The 13,254-nt window shown below is 43.6% G+C and overlaps 1 pseudogene; it reads right to left on the bottom strand.

Annotated features, from left to right (window-relative positions):
• Positions 1-1,464: 1,464 nt before the first annotated feature.
• On the bottom strand, positions 1,465-11,838 carry LOC112257371 (annotated as a pseudogene).
• Between the last annotated feature and the right edge of the window lie 1,416 nt (positions 11,839-13,254).

Here is a 13,254-nt window from a genome sequence, read left to right as displayed (position 1 = left end):
GGGGCTCCTTTTACACATACCTACCTACTGAGCTGATTAGTAAAGACGGGTCCTTTACCTACTGAGCTGATTAGTAGAGCCGGGTCCTGTAACTACTGAGCTGATTAGTAAAGCCGGGTCCTTTACCTACTGAGCTGATTAGTAGAACCGGGTCCTGTACCTACTGAGCTGATTAGTAGAACCGGGTCCTGCACCCACTGAGCTGATTAGTAGCCAGGTCCTTTACCTACTGAGCTGATTAGTAGAGCCGCGTCCTGCACCTTCATAGCTGATTAGTAGAGCTGTGTGCTGTGCTATGGCTTGGTTTCTTGTGGAACAGTGTAAATATTGCTTTGCTGATCTTGCATTCTGGAACGTGAGATGTGTGCTATGCCAGTGCAACTTTTCTATTATAAAACCAGGTAGAGAACCCCATAGAGGAGATTAAATCTAAAGGCGCTACACGGTTAATCTGCCGTCTGCATTGACAGTGATATGGCATCTGCATAAATTAGGGCATTCACACTTCTTGTGTCTCGCTGAGCAGCGCAGAGCTGTTGTCAAGGAAGGGAGTTTGTGTTTATACAGGACCTCGTGCCCTCACCTACGGTCAAACAATGTCAACATGGCGCTATACAGAGCCCATCAGAATTGTTATAACATTTGAGGGCCGTCTGGCGATGCAGTAGAGCTCAATTTGGCCTCTGGATGCTCCGCAATTGCGTAACACCATCCACACGGCACTTCCGACCACATTTTCGGGATCAAACATAAATGGTCTCATAGAGGAGAATGCAGGCAGTTTAGTGTCGAGGGGATTTAGTTCACCCCTGGATTCTGCATGTGAAACTAATGCCATACATACAAAATGGTGCAGGTTATAACAGAACAGGGAATATCCTGGTGGCATCATGAAAGATGGAGCGTTCCCTGGTGGACTAACATCTTATTACACTTGTCAATCCCCCAATAGCGTCGTTTTATAACATGACTAGGAATGCGTTCCTATTCTCTACCCTTCTCCACCCCCCTTATGCATTTAAAAGTATTGGATTGGTGTAAGCATGGCCGGTGGGTATTTCCACCATATTCCTCACACCAGTCCATTGCTTTTAAATCCATGAAGGGGAGTGTACGAGTGCAAAGGGTAGAGAATAGGAGTGCAGACAGCCATAGAATCCATAACGCACCCCTGAATTCAATCAATTACAGATCAGGGATAATAGCATTGCTAGTCCTCTGAGAATATTTACGCGTACTGTATCTGAGCTGAAAACAGTTTATCCAGTCACAACTCGGCAATCTGTCCTCCTGTATCCTTACTTCGCAGAAATACTGACACGTCAGTAACTAGCGTTCTACCCCGATGGTAAATGTCTAAAATGAGAACCTGTGCGTCCTTGCCCGGAGGCATGGCTACAGACTGGCCACCACAGGCGTCTTCAACAGTGCGCCATGTAAAACAGGCCACATGCGGTGTCATGATGAGACTTGCATTTTTCTTAATTTTATTGTCACAGAAGCACAATAGGTACCACTATGCAAGATGCACATCAAATTTATAAACAATTTTGAATTTAAAATAAAAAAAAGTTCAAAGGAATGCTAGTCCAAATATCCCATCAGACATCACAACACATGTATCCAAACGATGCTCTACAATAATGTTCAGGTATCGAGACAGAAAAGCAAAAGCACTTTGGATCCCCCCCCCACTCTATTTTTCTTTCTTCTTTTTAGCTTTGTACCAATTCACCCATCATATTACATATTTATCACAAATGCACCCAAACCAGTCACACAAAACAGCATTCACCTGTGGTCTCCAACACACTTCTAGTCTAAAGAGCTATTATCCAGCCATGAAGTACCAATGTGGGGCAGTTTTTGCTCAAAAGTCCTGTTTACACACATCATTACAACAATTTCAGAAGATCGAGTGCCTTTATATCTAAACAATTGTCAGATTAAAGGTGGGGCTGACATTTTTTTGTTTGTTTTAATCTTAACCAATGAAATACAAATATTATATTGAATATAGCCAATTAAATAAAATCGTATGCTCTTATTTCAATGACTAAGGTATATCTTAGCCAATCAAATTAAAAGTTGGAGTACCCAAGTGTAATTCTGACAACCTGTTTTTGTACATTTAAGAAATAACGACGAGTCCTCCATCTTTTTTAGCAACAAGAATAAAGAACAAAAAATAGCAATAGACAATTGATTGATGACAACAGAATTGCAATATTCTCAAAGTCCTTAAAAAACATGGTTCCCTCTGAAGTGTTGGAACAAAATACCAACGAAACCGAACTGAAGAATTTAACAAATATCAGCCAAGCTGTGAAACTAGGGGATACACATCCTAATCATCCGCTTCCTTTGACACAAAGCATGGAAGGCTGTAAGCACTTGGGTCAGGTGGTCGATTGGCTGGGGTACAGGAGAGGGTAGGGCATTGGGTAGGGGGCAGGGGTTAGCCTGGATCCAAACTGAAATTGCTCCCTTTCACAACTGCTTCACTTCACAATTGTGGTCATCACAGTCTGGCTTTCAGACTTCAGTCTGACTGAACCATCTCTTCATTGAAACTGTTAGTGAGACAATAGCGAAAACGGCAGTTTTCATTATTTGGGATGCAGGCTAGGCATAGCTCTTCCAGAAAGCAGGATCAATGTGTTATTTAGACATCCAACTGTCATAACTAAACATTCTGAATTAATTTAATCATTCCTAGAAATATAGACTTTGTATGACTGACTTGACAACCAACAAATCCATTATTGAAGTTAAACTTTTTTTTAAAAATCAAGAGATTTGACTGCTTATCAAAAGTTAACTGGCTAATATGATGATTCTGCTTCCTGGAACACCCCACAGGGGTCAGAGCTAATCCTCGTCGGAGGAAGAGTCCCTGTCGAAGTTGTAGGCCATGAAGAAAACGTCAGGTCGAGGCGGGACAACGGCATGGCCCGGTTTCACTATCTCAAAGCCCAGAAAGCTGAATGTGCGCACAAGTTTAGCTGTGGAGAGAAACGCATTAGAAATAACAAAACAACATGACCTTTGTTAATAGAATTGTTGGACTCACTTGACGTATTCCTTTTAGCTTCTAGTGAGCAAACGATCTCCCAAACAGTGTTTGGAAAATAAAAAAATCCACAGTTGGCCTGTGCTTCTCTATTGAAACTGTGGGTTTGGTGTAAGAATACGTTTTAAAATAGGACTGTTATACGTACCACGATCATCTCTGTTCTTGTAAAAGCAGACGAACACGCGGAAAACTTTAAGATCTTCTTCTGCATACTCCAGGAGAGCCGCAAAACTGTTGAGACAGAGACAGAGAGAGCGAGAGACAGACAGAGAGAGACAGACAGAGAGAGAGAGACAGAGAGAGCGATAGACAGAGAGAGCGATAGACAGAGAGAGCGATAGACAGAGAGACAGAGAGAGACAGAGCGAGAGACAGACAGAGAGAGACAGACAGATAGACAGAGAGACAGAGAGAGCGAGACAGAGAGAGCAGAGAGACAGAGAGAGCGAGAGACAGAGAGAGCGAGAGACAGAGCGAGAGAGAGCGAGAGAGAGAGCGAGAGACAGAGAGAGCGAGAGAGACAGAGAGAGACAGAGAGAGAGAGAGAGAGAGAGAGACAGAGAGAGCGAGACAGAGAGCGAGACGAGACAGAGAGAGAGAGAGCGAGACAGACAGAGAGCGAGACAGAGAGAGACAGAGAGAGACAGAGAGAGCGAGAGAGACAGAGAGAGACAGAGAGAGAGAGAGAGACAGAGAGAGCGAGACAGAGAGAGCGAGACAGAGAGAGCGAGAGACAGACAGAGAGAGCGAGAGACAGACAGAGAGAGCGAGAGACAGACAGAGAGAGCGAGAGACAGACAGAGAGCGAGCGAGATATTAACTTGGATGACAGACTAAACACCAATTCTAAAGATCTACACCGCCTCTCCCTCAGCCACATATGGTCCTCTCCTCAGGAGCGGGTTCCAAAGGTATCAGCTTTTCCATTAGCTGGTAATAGCAGGATAAATACATTTGACACCAACCGGCCAATTGTCCGGGAGAAAGATGGGAAAAAAACATTGTGACATGTTGATTGATGGAAATACATTTGACTGGTCAAGCTTATCGGTCTATAGGTTCATTTGCATAATTTAGTGGAATTAAATTGGCGTGTGTACTGTATATTCACACATCATACAGATAGAGCCTTAGAGCGGAAAATCTGTCAACCAGCGCGGCATCTCAAACTGCAACTTCACGTTGCAATGAGCTGAAGGCACTTTGAAAAGTATATATACTTCATTGTTTGAAACCTGAATGTTTCAATACATATGAGGCACATCTCTTGCTTCAAAGTAGCCTATTAGATCTCCTCCCCTAAATTTCAAACGGATATTTTCATCTCTGTCACATGAAACCGCTCGCATGTGCAGTGCCCTTTAGACAACAGTGTTTTCCTGCTAATTGCATTACGGAACGAACATTTGTGCGTAGCCTACGGCCTTGTGCACTTATGTGAAGAAATAGTTTATCAACATTTTAAGATCAACGTTCTGATCTGTTGCATCAGACTCATTGTTTTTTAATGTTTATTTAAAATGTTTATGTAGCTTAGGCCAACTGGTTCTATGAATTAGGGATCCATATTCCCACAACTGTCCCAGAGTCTGTTTTGAATAGGATATTTTTTCTTGATAAGCTGACCAATAGAATAGGTCAACTTTTTAACTATGGGGGATAGTAGATTGACAGGCTAGTGATTTAGCTGTTTGTTACTCATCTTATCTGAGGAAAACTAAATGTGGACAGTTCTTTGAACATCTTCAAAGTGCACATCAGAATTCGGTAAGAAGTACCGCGTATCGTTGCCTTCTCAACTTGTATGTTCTGTTAATATATATGACCATAATGTAAATATGATTTCTGTCATTCTGAGCAGCATGGGTGGACACCTTAATCAGGTTACGCACCCAATGCATATGGGCCCTGTAAACTTCTCAAATGCCCAGTAAATTAAAATGTTGCCGGTCAAATGTACAGAGTCACCCTGATAGAGGGGCCTACGGAGTGGTGTAGTGGTCTAAGGCACTGCATCGCTGTGCCACTAGAGATTCTGGGTTTGAGTCCAGGCTCTGTCGCTGCCAGCCGCGACCGGGAGACCCATGGGGTGGCGCGTCGCAGACCAGCGACTCCTGTGGCGGGCCGGGCGCAGTGCACGCTGACACGGTCACTAGGTGTACGGTGTTTCCTCCGACACATTGGTGTGGCTGGTTTCTGGGTTACCCGGGCATTGTGTCAAGAAACAGTGTGGCTTGGCTGGGTCGTGTTTCGGAGGACGCAAGGCTCTCGGCCTTCGCCTCTCTCGAGTCCGTACGGGAGTTTCAGGGATGAGTCTAACTACCAAATTGGATACCATGAAATTGAGGAGAAAAAGGGGGAAAAAATAAATAAAATATACCCTGATAGGAGAGGCGGTCTATGGTTCTCTCCCTGTCCTCACCTCTCCTTGCTGCCCTCGGGGAGGGGGTCTATGGGTATCTCCACATACAGAGCATTCCCACTCAGCACCGCGTCCCAGTTGATCACCCTGGAAACAGTGAGGCGGCTCTGGAAGTGGAGTATCCCGGGGCGACCGTTCCCCGCCGGCTCCGCTGTCACCGTCAAGTTCTGGAAAACCAGAATGGAAGGAAACAGAAGGAACGTTAATGATTAAAGACAACTTCATGGTTGTGTTCACTAGAGCACACCGTTTCAATAGAAAGGGAATAGCTGTGTTGTTATTGGACAAGTTCAGGCAGTACCTCACGGTTTTAAATGTATTTATTTTATTTTATACTGGGTGAGTCACCATTGAGACCAGGGAGCCCTGTGAACATGAACAGACAATAAATAATAGACAAGACGAATCAAAACAAACATATCACCTCCCTTAAACTCAATCTAAACTGTCCAAATGAGGCCAGTGAGTCTAATTTCAAGGTGGCCCGAAGGCTATTCCTTGAGCTGGGGGCATAATAACTCAAATCAGTGGAGAACCGCGGGATCCCCAGAACCAGCCAGTCCAGAGAGTGGTTCTGAAAGGTTGCTAGATCTTACGCTGGAGTTCTCATGGGTCTCCACTGACCCGGGGGGGAAATGATTTCCGTTTTTATGCCCTCAGCTCATGTAATAGCCTTTCAAGAAGGGCTTGGTAGTCAACCAAATAATTACCAATGAATCATAGTCAGCAGAGGGTGACGGGATCTTTCCTATACAGTACCAGTACGCGACTGTCATTTGTAGTGTGTCGGTCAACCTGCACACTGCAATAGGACATGGTAGTAGCAGAGAGAGTGAGCCTGCATGTCTGTCAACAATATCAGCCTTGTGTTGTACAGACTCCCCTATTATTTCACACAGATAGCTAACAGAGCCATCACATGACAGGATGTGGCCATGGCATCACCATGAAAACAAGAGTTTCTCTCTCATTCCTTCCTGAAATGTCAGGTTGTTTTGAACACTGAGTGAATGACAACGACCTGTGTGTAATTGTTGCCTGTATTGTTTTGTTTTGTGTATGTGTTTCAAAATGGCACCCTATTCCCTATATACGGCTCTAGTCAAAAGTAGTGCACTCTAAACCCTTCCCAAAAAAGATTGCAGTCAGAGTGCAGTAGTGTAAACTCATGTGATAACCCATAATGAAAGCTACGCACTAGATAACAGGATATGTAACAATGAAACCTGGAGAATAGAGGCGTTAACAAAACACAGAGAAGTGAAATTACCAGCTGTTTACTAGCCCTCCCCCAAGGACCAAGTAGCCTATTCACGACATTAGAATATAGTACGACGATCACATACTAGCTATAGGCCCTGTGTATGTCATTCAGAGTACATATATGAGACTACAAACTTAGGGTGGCAGGTAGCCTAGTGGGTAAGAGCATTGGGCCAGTAACCGAAAGGGCGCTGGTTCGAATCCCTGAGCCGACTAGGTGGGGGGGGGGAGAAAAATCTGTCGATGCGCCCTTGAGCAAGACACTTAACCCTAATTGCTCCTGTAAGTGGCTCTGTATAAGAGCGTCTGCTAAATGACTATCACGTAAACGTAAAATGGAATAAGTTGGCACCAGAAAATATAACCTCCCAACAATATTTCTTTGTAGTATGTGACAAGTGTGCTTGATGCATTATGTAAGCATTGCATTTAACAAGCAGGTCGTGTATGTGAGGGTTGATGTACTCACGGAGTCGAGCGGCCGAGATGAAGAAGTGTGATCCCGTTGACCATTACCTCGCCCACCTGGGATCTTCAGGGGTGGGAGAGGGGCATCAGGAGCACCACAGAGGCCCCGGACCACGGGAACTACTACAGTGCAGGGAAAGACTGGCCACAAACACACACAGAGAGAGGGAGTGGGGGGTTAGGCCCACAGATACTACTTCAGCAGGGACAGGCTAGAAGGGATGAGGGAGAAACAGAGGTTTGTTTACACTAACTTTCGCATTTCATTGTATTTCTAAACCCAAAGGAAGCAGCGCCTAAAGAAACCCATTCCCATATGTTTCTAGGCTAAACACAACAACGTAGGAGGTGGGGCTGCTTTTCCTCACGTTCTTATTACTATCCTATCCTGCAATTGAGTTTTCTTTGTCCCCCGCGATGAAATCAGGGATGGGACTGTGGATCGGTCTCGGTCCACCCGTTAGTCACACTCCATATCTCAGAAAAGCACTGGCTCGATTTTCACAAAACTTAGGTGAATGACGAGTCTTGCCATTTACAAAATTACACTGATTGGCCAAAGATGGGAGCTATAGTAATTAACTGAAATTTGAGAGTCACAACAGAGAGGAAGAAGAGAAGCATGAGGGATAACTGGCCGCAAAACCTGTCTTCTCCAGCAGGTGGCGTTTTTTCCTTTGGAACATGACATGGAGTGGATTAGCTGAAGGGACTGGTACCCACGATAAATGTCTTTCATTTTTGAAGATATTTATTTTCATTGTTATATAGCGGTCACTTGAGTATCTGGTTAATATAATGGATACGATAACTCAAATGTTAGTCACACGCAATTGGCCCAAGGGGGCGGGCGCTGCATCACTTGTGGAGGACGGCATGTTTACTCTCGCTTTGTTAGAAACTGACAAAGTGCTCCATTGTGGCACATGTATTGGTGTAAATAAACCGGGACCTACCTGTGGTTGAATTAGTGATGTGGTTTAAAAAACGTTTCAATACAACAATAGGACTCCCAAAACGAATGTGAATCTTACACTTGTGTTGCCGAGTGAATTTATTTAGTGCAACAGGCTGACTAGCGAACAGGACAGGACTGGATTAGTAGGACAGGCTAAGGGACAGCCAGGGATGCTGGAGTGGGTGTCTGAAAACAATGATGTGCGCTACAAAGCTCTCACTGCAGTGAGATGGGCCAGGAAAGTGGATACAATACACAGCTTGTGTGAGTTTAAACCTCCCATGAAAAACCGTACTATATTTTTTTGTATGTGTTATAGCAGCAGCTCTTTCTTCATAATTGTGATCAGAATCTAGGCATTAGTAAGCACATAATATCATGGCACAATAGGGCCAGGTTTCTTCATAATTGTGATCAGAATCTAGGCATTAGTAAAGCACATAATATCATGGCACAATAGGGCCAGGTTTCTTCATAATTGTGATCAGAATCTAGGCATTAGTAAAGCACATAATATCATGGCACAATAGGGCCAGGTTTCTTCATAATTGTGATCAGAATCTAGGCATTAGTAAGCACATAATATCATGGCACAATAGGGCCAGGTTTCTTCATAAATGTGATCAGAATCTAGGCATTAGTAAGCACATAATATCATGGCACAATAGGGCCAGGTTTCTTCATAATTGTGATCAGAATCTAGGCATTAGTAAAGCACATAATATCATGGCACAATAGGGCCAGGTTTCTTCATAATTGTGATCAGAATCTAGGCATTAGTAAGCACATAATATCATGGCACAATAGGGCCAGGTTTCTTCATAATTGTGATCAGAATCTAGGCATTAGTAAGCACATAATATCATGGCACAATAGGGCCAGGTTTCCTGTTAAAACGGAATGTATTCATTCAAGGCAAAACCAGATCCACAAACACATCCGCCATCATACGTCAGTAAATGTAAATTCATTGGTCAACGCCACAGCGGGTTGCAGAATCCCCTTCAGGGAACATCTGATGAGGCTGAATTGAATCTCGACAGGAAGGCATCACAATGGGGAAGTAATGTGCATCATCTAAACTACGCCTCTACCTGATTACCTATATGATTAAAACTATGTGACCCTAAAACCTGACAATGATCGCTAGGAGTCAAAAACAGAACCTACTACATGGAATAATAAATATCTACATGGGATGAATTCAATTGTTTCATAAGGGTTGGTAGCCAGTAGATACGACCGGCTTTACTTACAGCTGCACTAGGGTCAGACAGGATTGCTTTTGGAAGACACAGCGGAGCCAGCCTGAGATACGGCTCAGAAAACATACCCCAATCGGGGGATGAAAAATTTGTTGTAATCCAAAGTGTCCCATTTATCCAAATATTACACACAAGATTAAATGGAAAACTGCCCTTTTCATCCTCATGCTGGGTAGCAGAAGTCACAGCAGTCATTTTGGAATGGCAGTGTAAGCCACTCAGCTCTGACATGCCATTCCATTACAGCTGCTGTGGCTACTGCTAGCTAGCATGAGGACGAAAGCATTCAATCTTATCGGTGTAACAGTTGGGATAGATGGAACAATTCGGAGTACACCACATTTCTCATCCCTGGATTGAGGTAGGTTTTCCGAGGCATACACTACATGACCAAAAGTATGTGGACACCTGGTCGTCAAACATCTCATTCCAAAATTACAGGCATTAATATGGAGTTGGTCCCCCTTTGCTGCTATAAACAGCCTCCACCCTTCTGGGAAGGTTTTCCACTAGATGTTGGATCATTGCTGCGGGGACTTGCTTCCATTCAGCCACATGAGCTATAGTGAGGTTGGGCACTGATGTTGGGTGATTAGGCCTGGCTCGCAGTCAGCATACCAAAGGTGTTTGATGGGGTTGAGGTCAGGGCTCTGTGCAGGCCAGTCAAATTCTTCCACACCGATCTCAACAAACAATTTCTTTATGGACCTCGTTTTGTGCATGGGGGACTAGTCATGCTGAAAGAGAAAAGGGCCTTCCCCAAACTGTTCCCACAAAATTGGAAGCACCGAATCGTTTAGAATGTCATGGTATGCTGTAACATTAAGATTTCCCTTCAATGGGCTTAAGGGGCCTAGCACAAACCATGAAAAACAGCCCCAGATCATTTTCCCTCCTCCGCCAAACTTATTTAACCTTTATTTAACTATTTCTCAATGACGGCCTACCACAGCCAAACCCTAACGACACTGGGCCTATTGTGCGGTTCCGTTCTGTGAGCTTGTGTGGCCTACCACTTCGCGGCTGAGCCATTGTTGCTCCTGGAAGTTTCCACTTCACCATAACTTACAATTGACCGGGGCAGCTCTAGCAGGGTAGAAACTTGACAAACTGACTTGTTGGAAAGGTGGCATCCTATGAAGGTGCTACGTTGAAAGTGACAGATCTTCAGTGAGGCCATTCTACTGCCAATGTTTGTGTATGGAGATTGCATGGCTGTGTGCTTGATTGTATACACCTGTTAGCAACGGGTGTGGCTGCAATAGCTGAATCCACTCATTTGAAGGGGTGTCCACATGTGTGTGTGTGTGTATATATAGTCTCTCTCGGGGGCTACTTGGTGTTTCAATCTAAACCGGAAACCTGTCAGACCCTAATCCAGCTGTAAGCAAGCGGGTCAGATAAACTCCAACTCAACAATACTGAGACATTATGATTCCCAGCAATTACAATAATGTATCATTTTGAGGGAAGAATAGTATAATGACGTAACGTTACAATGTAAAACGTCTTTGTGATGTCAAGATGGAGAAACGAATATTGTTGCGTCACTGAGGCCTTATTAAATAATCAAAAGTGTGATGTGATTAAAGATAAACGCAACTATCATGGATGCAGATTCCCCACATTTACAATGGAAAGGGAAATGTTTTTCTTCTGTTTTTCAAGTTCATCGGTGAAACGACGAGGCATTCTAATGGGTTTCATTTGTGCCCTGTTAACTCATACCACCAGCCAACTAGCTACCTGACTATGTTAATGCTATAGCTACTAACGTTATGCTTTCAGGTGGAAAGAGTTCGCCTAGGTACTATGCCAACGTCAACAATATAACGTTAACTCATCTTATATAGCTATAAACGAGGCGTCATTGGCAACCATTGAAACATAGGAAACCCTAAACCATTTATTTATGTTATTTATGCTAAGCTAGTTTAGCACCATACGAAGGAAGAGGACTAACTTGAAACAATTTAATTATTTCCTAATTCATTCTGGATATTTTTCATAGATTACTTCGTTAACCAGTTGTGGGTATTTTGTGACATAGTAAATTAAATCCCAGTTTATATTCGTAGCTACTTCCTCGTCACTGAAAACAATTGCTAGCTACCATCCCCCACTTGACTTTGCTGTCTGTCTCCACTTACTTGCCAATCATGTCACAAATACTATTACTTAAATCCGCCATGGTAGTAAAGCACTGTGGTTTTCCTTCTTTCTCGCGAGCAAAGCAATGACTGTTTAAGATCCGCTGGAGGTTGGATTTTACCATCCGGCCTCGGAGAGAGACACGACGGGCTTCTGACTGCTCACTGCAATGGTCGGCTGAGTAATAAAGCCCGATCGGTGCTGAACTCGAGCTAAATGAGCCCCGAGCTACGTAGAGGGAAACAAGCGATACGTAGTAGCTAGAGGTGAAGATAGCTTCGTGGGGGCGTCTTCTGTGCAAGTGGAAAAGTACCAAAGCCAGCAAACTAACAACAAAGACAGACAGTAGGTCTGATGTTTGTGACCAAGGAAAGAAATGTTGAATGTTGAAACCCCCATGCAACATTATAATGCAAGTTTAAGTTACATTTCATTGAAATGTACTGAATTATTAAGAGGTCTGTAGAGACGTGAATAAAGGAATACAGTGGGATTTAAATGGGTTAATTAATAAAGGCCGTATTCATATTATTGCCTATTTAAACTTTAGTACGGTACATATTTGTGTAGGTTTACACATTTTTACTCTGGCCTCCCCTGCAATATAAAATACCACTTTCACTTTGCCATAAAAACATGTCTCCATGAACCCAGTGAACTGCAGAGACTGCAATAGGCTACATGCACGTTCTTGCCAAGCAGGTTTATCTTTTTGGGATGAGGATATAGCATTGGCTTGTTTACCTGGCTATAAATGCCACTGTCTGTCTGTCTGGTGGGTAAGCTTTAGCTTTAAGGAGTATCTGGTTAGAGCGTTGGACTAGTAACCGAAAGGTTGCAAATTCAAACCCCCGAGCTGACAAGGTACAAATCTGTCGTTCTGCCCCTGAACAGGCAGTTAACCCACTGTTCCTAGGCCGTCATTGAAAATAAGAATTTGTTCTTAACTGACTTGCCTGGTTAAATATATATATATATACGCTATTACCAGGGACAGAGTAAGGAATGTCCTAAACGGCTCCCTCTTCCCTAGGTGCCATTTGGATTGGAATTTAGCACAAGATGAACCCAGTGACCTTTTACCATGGAGTTAAACATAACTTTAATACACAACTCAGTTGAATGGTGACAAAGCAACTGGCTGGACCTTATACAAATTGCCACATCTAATCTGGATTATGATGTATAGTACCGGTAGACAGTCTTGTATTGGAATGTCAAGCCTATTAAGAGAAATTTAGGCTGATTCGTTTCCTTGAATTGTCTATAGCCCCCCCCTCCCCCCAATTAAAAATGCCAGACTATTATTGTAATTATAGGTGGGCTCTTGAGTGGCGCAGTGGTCTAAGGCACTGCATCTCAGTGCTAGAGGTGTCACTACAGACCCTGGTTTGATTCCAGGTTGTATCACAACTGGCCACGATTGGGAGCCCCATAGGGTGGCACACAATTTGCCTAGCGTGGTTAGGGTTTGGCCATGGTAGGCTGTCATTGTAAATAATAATTTGTTCTTAACTGACTTGCCTGGTTCAATAAAAAAATGAACCAAATGGTACCCCATTCCCTATATAGTGCACTAGTTTTGACCAGAGACTTTTGGATAATGTGCACTATTAAGGGAATAGTTTGCCATTTCAGACGCTGACATGAA

This window comes from Oncorhynchus tshawytscha, linkage group LG09, assembly GCF_018296145.1.
Source record: "Oncorhynchus tshawytscha isolate Ot180627B linkage group LG09, Otsh_v2.0, whole genome shotgun sequence".
Taxonomy (NCBI): domain Eukaryota; kingdom Metazoa; phylum Chordata; class Actinopteri; order Salmoniformes; family Salmonidae; genus Oncorhynchus; species Oncorhynchus tshawytscha.
This window is presented reverse-complemented; position numbering and strand designations above follow the sequence as displayed.